We start from the raw sequence: 7,988 nt of genomic DNA on the forward strand, positions 1-7,988 counted from the left end.
AAATCCCTTTATGTATATAAATGTTTCCATCACATCTCCCCTCTCTCTTCTCTCCTCCAAGCTGCACATATTGAAATCATTTAGTATTTCGGGATTATTTTTTTACCATTTTAGTAGCTCTGCTCTGAACTCTCTCCAAAATGTCAATCTGCACAGAATAAGAAAACGTGACTGTTGCATTACCGGTAATCTGTTTAGGAGTAACCCAGACTGCTGCAGCTTGATCTCAACCAGACTGTGAATGAAAACGCTTCCAGAGGAGGCATGGAGGCAGAGGAGCTCCAGAGCTCTTTGTAAGCAGGCTTCTCATTGAGCGCTGAGCGCAGAGTCTGATTGGATATGGATGATGCCTCGTCATTCATGCAGGTTTCATTCACTTTCATTTCTGTTCTGATGCCGAGCTCTATGATTTAATCTCTGGCTTTATATATATTCTAGTGATTCTGATAATGAAAAATGATTTTTATTTTATCGATCCATTTTCTGTGATGCTTTTTGCAGTACGATGGCAGAATTTCTCCTATATTGCATCGCCTGTCACTGATTTTCTTTATACGATTTTGGATTTTAGCTAATAATTTCATTATTGCTCTAGAACTGCGCAGTAAAGTGATTTTATCTATCAATTATAGGTTTGTTTTAAAAAAAAATGTAATATTTGTATGAATTTTAATTCTAAGAAATATCAGTATACGTAGTACTGGAGAAATAAGTAGTAGTAATAATAATAATAATAAAAACCACAGACATATACATAAATACTGTGTGTGTATATATATATATATATATATATATATATCTACAGTATATTCAGAATATATTATAATTACATATATTATTAATACCGTATATATGTATGTGTTTTAAATAAACAATTAAATATATAATTATTTTTATATATAATTATATATATATATCATTTTCCTTGTCATAGAATATCTAAATATTTCACTGGATTTAACCGTTACATGTGTTTGTTTTTTTATTGTATAAGGAATAAATACATTGTCTTTATATTAGTGTAACTTATTAAATGTCTTAGTATCTTGATTCTGCCACTGTATCAGTTATCTGTATGCACAGCTATTAACCTTTATGTCTCTGTTAGACCATAGCCTTTAAGTGAAAAGATTAACTATTTCTGGATTGTCTGCATTTACTGAAAGACATAATAACGTGAATTAATGGCTTATGGTTTGCTAGAGATTTCTTTACATATCAGCTGTAAGGAGGGGGAGGGGGGATTTCTTCTCTTCCATAGAATAAAAAATGATTCAATGGGAGGACGGCTTACATTTTGGCAGAACGGGTTTCTATGCTGTCTCGTGAAACTGCTGGGGGATGTTACATCAGCAACCGGTTTAAATGCCATGTGCCATTCATTTATTATTAATACTACGCGGAAGGACAGCTAAAGCAACTGAAGCCCTGCTGCAGTCAATACAGCAGCCTTGCTCACTGACAATAATGACATTTTAATCCACATTTCTGATGTATGCATAAACCTGATTCATTAGCTTTCCTGTGATCCAGCAATGCAGTGGTTGCGTATATACGGTGTCAGTGTCTGCGTGGTATCCAAGTTTATAAAAAGAATGTATGTCAAAGGTTAATGTGTCCATGTGTAACCGTACATCTGGAGACCATGGTAAGTGTACAGTACAGAAGAATATATGTGTTAATACAGAAACATAGATAAGAACCACTCAGCCCATTCAGTCTACCTGTTTTTCCTCCCCATAAAGACTCAGAGTTTAATCGGCCTTTGCTCTTGTCCTAGATTCAGGATAGCCATATGCCTATCCCATGCTTGTTTAGATTCCCTCCCTATATTAGCCTCTACCACTTCTGCTGGGAGGCTGTTCCATTTATGTACCAGCTTCTCGGTAAAGTAAAACTAACTTACATTACATCTAAGTTTTCAATTATGATATCTTGTTCTAACATCCCTCCTCCTTTGAAATAAGTGTTTATGGAGGCATAAAACAAAATGTGAACTGGGAATTTGAACACCTGCTATAATGCAATAGGTTTCAAATACAGTGAGGAAACTGAAGGTGTGATCTCTTATGCATGGCGCCTGATAGATGTGATAGATTCCAACTTCAGGAAACTCCTTTCTTGGTATTGGTGACAGAGGTCCGTTTGCCGTTCACATATTATACGTAATGCAATAGATCACAAATTACATTAATACAACTATGAGGCATTTAAACAGGACGAAGGGCATACAGAGAACCCTCCAGTGCCCCACTGACAGTAACAGTGCAGGTCTGTACCAAAGTGTACCGTGTACTATCAGTAACAAAGCTATGAGGCCAAGCCTTGCAAACCTGGCCTTTCTCTGAGAGATTCAGATTTCTCTGCACTAGCGATGGTGTTTTATCGGTTCTAGAGCAGTGTTCTGTGGAGGGACGGATCTCGCTTCTCTGTTTGGCAGTCAGATGGGTCTGGCGGATGCCAGGAGAATGTCACCTGCCTGACTGCATGGTGCTAACTGTAAAGTTTGGTGGAAGAGGGATAATGGTATGGGGTTGTTTTTCCGTGTTTGGGGACCTTACTTCCAGTGAAGGAAAATCTCAATGCTTCAGAATACCAAGACATTTTGGACAACGCTGTGCTTCTAGCTTTGTGGGAATAGTTTGCGGAGGGCCCTTTTTTATTCCAGCATGACTGTGCCCCAGTGCACAAAGCAAGGTCCATAAAGACATGGTTGGATGAGGTTGGTGTGGAAGAACTTGGCCAGCCGCACAGAGCCCTGACCTCAAGCCCAATGAACTGGAACAAAGATTGCGAGCCAGGCCTTCTCCAACATCACTGCCTGACTTCACAAATGCTCTACTGGATGAATGGGCAAAAAAATCAATCAATGTGGGATAAACATTTAACTTTACTGACTCTAAGACATGATCAAACACTGAATAAGATCTGATTCTTTAAAACAAAACACAGGCAGATGGCAGACTGCCATTAAATTCTATGTTTCTGTTTGTTGCTATGGTGCTATTTTTAAGCGGTCACTCTTTCTAAATAACTCCTATTGAAATGTAGTATATAACATATTGATAAAGTTCTTTTTTTCAGGCATGCTCCTATCAGAACTCTTGTTTAAAATGTCAAAAATTGTAAATTAGTGCTATAAAATTATAAAATATATTGTAGTTAAACATAGCTGTAAAAATTCTCTTTGCCATTAGGTGGCGCTCATGCACTTTAAAAGTAAACCTGTCCAAGCGGTACAGATTATGTGTTGTGATGCATTTTTTGTCGCCTGTATTGTGTTATTTTTATTATTGGACTGTTCTATATAACAGGTTGACCGCTGATATCACAGGTGTTTGGGTGTAAAAGCATAATTAATACAGGTATGGGGCTAATGGATGACATTATCTTTGTATTGAGGATAGTTTTGTGGTTCTATAAAGAAGTTTAGATTCTAAAGGATGGTAATTGAGAGGTTCATTGAAAAAAATGTTTCTGATAGAAAGCAATAGACGAAAGGATCATTAGTGATCAGTAAAGCAGATTACAGGGCCGGACTCGGGATGACCTGGTTACAAATGACTGGCAAATGATGCAAGTGTGGCCACTGGGTAGAGCCATACATACAGGCATTTATAGGCATTTATAGCTGGAGCGGCAGATCGGATGAGTGGAGTGCATACTTAAAAAGTAATGCATTAGAAATGCTAGCTGTGTCGCATTAACACATACGTATCGGAGGTAAGCTTTTAAAATAAATTATCACAACATTTACACAGACGATTATGAGCTATAGGCGGACCATTATTAGGGTTGCAAACAGGGCCGGCCTTAGGGGTGTGTGACCTGTGCGGCCGCACAGGGCACCATGGCAACAGGGGCGCCTGCCTGGGACGTAAATTAAAACTTCGGTTTGTTGTTTTTTTTTTTTAAATAAAGGTTTTTTTAACTTTAGTTAACACGGAGGATGTTAAAGTTAAAAAAAAAAGTTTTTTTAATTTAAGTCCCGGGCAGGGGGGCCGAGCGGTTGCTCGTGAAGTTTTCAGCAACCGTTTGGCGCCCCTCACTCTCTGTGACTCCATCGCGGTGCCGGCGTTTCATGCTGAGCGCCGAAATTATTCTGGCGCTCAGCTGTGAAGCGCGCACCGTGGCAGAGCGGGAAGACGGACGCCTCCCGCTCCCGCTGCTGGACTCCGGCAACAAGGTAAGTAAGGATAGGGAGAGGGGGGGTAGATAATGAGAAGGGGCAGAGGGGGGAAGGCAGTGAGAAGGGGCAGAGGTGGTAGATAGTGAGAAGGGGCAGAGGGGGGGAGATTTTTTTTCCTTTCTTTTTTTTGGGATGGGGGCGCCAGAGGAGTAGTCCGCACAGGGCGCCAGAATACTTAAGGCCGGCTCTGGTTGCAAATACGGGGACATGTCATTTCATTCTGATGATCTGGGCATTTTTGTTGGATTCATGTCTAACAGATGACATATATTTTTTTAGGTTTACAATGTGAGTCAGTCTTGGCCGGCAATCCAAAATGTAACTTTTTCCTACAAGAGTAATAAAAATTGAATTTGAGCAAATACTGAACCAAGTCATTAAAGAGAACTACATAAATCATGTGGGTATAATAATAAATCGGAGCTCCTTACATTTGCTGCGCGGCTTGTGATTCTTGTCAAACATCTGTTGTTAGAAGTGTTTTTTAGGCAAAAATCTGCCAGCCGTTTATTATACTCTTAGACAAGAGCAAAGTGACATCATGGTGAGAGAGAGAACACATATTGGCTTGGAACTGTTAAAAAGTGGAGCCCCGTAACTAAGGAAAATAATTACTTCATAAGTTTTCGTCATTTTAACCAATGGCCTGCCGCCATAAACTGTGTCTGTAAATGATGCTAAACGACACCATGGTTGTTACATATGTGTAGAGGTTTGGCACATACATGATAAGTACAATGCTACAATTACATTTTATTTCTAGTGTAAGCAGATTCTATAGCACTGATACATAGTAACATAGAATATGGCATCTAGTTTCCCCATTGTTCCTGCTATTAGGATGCTAATCTTAATCGGTTTTATATTCAGAATAACCATATGCCTATACCATGCATGTTTAAATTCCCTCACTGCGCTAACCACTTGTTGACGCATTTATACATAACTCTCTATGTTTATAGCCTCCGAGTGCCCCTCAGTGACAGCAAATCAAACCCTATCCTTCTTCAGTGGGTATCATATACAGAATGTATGCATACAGAGAGGGAGTTATTGGCTAAGCTGTGAGTTTGCAAGTGAGCTGTAGTGTGAGAAAGCATGATGAAGGGTTATCCACTTTGGAGCTTCTCCTGCAGGTAATTATGATGTTGTTAATGATTTCCATTTTACCAATGTATGTATGCGATAGATAGATAGATAGATAGATGGATGGATAGATAGATAATTCTATCTATCTCTCTATCTGCGAGCGGTAGTAAGAGCGTTCTGGAGGGGATGGTGAGCATGGTCTGCACAAGTCTTCCAACTGATTTCCAATGGAGCCTTTTCCTGCCACTGATTAGTTGCTTCAAGCAGCCAATCAGTGGCAAGAAAAGTTAGGTGCTCCACTTCAGCTCTAGAGCCGTAGGTTCTTCTAAACATAAGTAATTGATTTTATCCCACAGATTTCATTTATACTAAAATACTTTAATATCCACTCTTTGTTCAGGAGGCTGGCTGGGACATTGGAGTGTCTCTTTAAGGAACTATGGTGGTAAAGCAGGCAGAAAACAGGGCCGGCTAGATCAGTGTAACTGCTTAGGAGACAATTAGTTTCAATGTTACCACATGGTAGCTAAGTTCAAAGGCAACCTATTGCTGGGGCAGCATGATCTAATCATTTTCTTGTTCGCTCTACAATTTCAAACTCCCTTCCTTCTCCACATTTACACAGGCTGTCTATGGAGAATAAATCGTGGAGATCCTATAGGTCTCGGAAAACGCGACAGATCCGTCTTAAAAAAAAACACCTTAGTTGTGATAATCATTCCATAAAAGAAAAATAAATATTTGAGTTAGTTGTACTAATCCAATAATGCGTAACACCAAATATTTTCCTATTCCCTTTTTTACATTTTAACACAAGGGATTTACTTTGGCTTATTTGATGTTGTGTATCAGATCAAGCTCTGGTAATCAGGTTGGTTGGTCGGTTACAAGAACCGTTTCTTGTAGCTGGATGAATATTTATCCTAACAGGGGAACTCCCACCATCACACTATTTTTCTAATATGGCATTAATTATGAAAATAATACATTCCTAATCGTTTATCTTAAACCCCCATATTTTACTAAATGTTTCACGTGAGTACTCACCCACCCATGATCACCTGACACACTTCCACGTGACATGGAGATCGATACACTGCACCGGTTGCACCACATACGGATACCTGGGAACTCTCCGGGTTTGACCCCGAGAACTCCTGGTGAACATCCATGTCGCAGGAGTGGGGTCGTGACATGCCCCACTCCCTTCCCATTTCCCCTTTAAATGGGGGAGTGTCCTGTGATGTCAGCCACATCAGTGGAAACGCCCACTGATGTCAGCAGGGCCGCCCACCGACGTCAGCAGGGCAGTCCTGGCCGCGTCCTGCAAGGGAAGGCTCCAGGTTCCCAGGTATGCACATACGCAACGTAGCATGCAACACAGTCATGTTAATATAGATGCTGCAAATGCATGCATAGGTTGTAAAATGCGGCTTTATTTTTGAAAATATGTGGCTTCACAGTATATTACCACCCAATTTAGTCCAGATGGGAAAGGGGGTACACAGTAAAAGTGTTCCAGCACACTGCCTCACCTAACGCCTACCTACAAAACACACATTATTAATACCCTACTGACTAAGTGACTTTGCCACCAATGAAAAAAATTTAGAGATTTCCCTTTTAAGTGTATTACATAAATTACATACACACCAATTTAAATAGAGTGGGTGTATTTGTTTTTTGGGAGAAAAATGAAAGAATACATAACTGCAGCTGTTTTCTTCGGCAAAAGGTCACCATATTTTACACTCGCGTTATGTATTCTTGCGTGCTGAAATCCAGGCGTCTGTAATATACTGTAATACGTTACTAGATTCATCGGTCATCATAAAGGAAAATACTATTATTTTTCCTCATCGGTTTCTTAAATACTATCCTAAAATTTTAAAGAAACTTTTCAATTATGCTGAAATCCCTTGCACTAATTGTTCCACCATTCATCATAATGACCTCATTCCCTCAAATTCTGTAATATCATGTTTTTCCTTCAACCCATAAACACTGAAAGCAGCTCAGGAAACATCTAGAATGCACAAGAGGCAGGAGGAGAATAAATTAGCTCATAACATTTTGAGTATTTTACCTGGAAGTCTATGGAAAATACCATGTTCCTAAATAAAGCTGGCTTCTAAATTTCTTCTCACTTGCTCCAATTTTGAGCATCAATTTGGCCGCCATTACACCAAATGGGGTAACGGTGCATTTGGTCATCCACCTGGAGTTTCATGGGCAAATTCACAATTGAGGTTATGAAAATGTCTGAACACACAGAAACATGGAATGATATGGCAGATATGAACCATGTAGTCTGCATCTCCTCCTCCTTTCTAATAAAAGGAAATGTCAACATATTATCTGACTTTGATGCAGCTGTACCTATCTGGGAACACTGTGTAAATTTCCATTTACTTTGTAAATACTTTTGTGTAGTTGTGTTAATTTCCATAAATGTTGCTTAATTTCAGCTGCAGTATTACAAAAGCAATGATTGTCTTACTATGGCATTGGCTTTATCTGGGTTTCAATGTGGGCTCATGGAGTTCATGGAGCAGTGCAATGACATGTGGATCATTTCCCAATCCACGTCAAATGTGTTAAAATAGGAAATTTTTGGACACCAAGCTTAGTTTTTAAAAATGTTTTTACCACCTTCTATCAAGTCACAGGTATATATTATAAATGTAATTTTTCCCCCAAATGTTATTTC

Source organism: Sceloporus occidentalis, unplaced genomic scaffold, assembly GCF_023333645.1.
Source record: "Sceloporus occidentalis isolate IW3139 unplaced genomic scaffold, rSceOcc1.0.p SCAF_113, whole genome shotgun sequence".
NCBI lineage: Eukaryota > Metazoa > Chordata > Lepidosauria > Squamata > Phrynosomatidae > Sceloporus > Sceloporus occidentalis.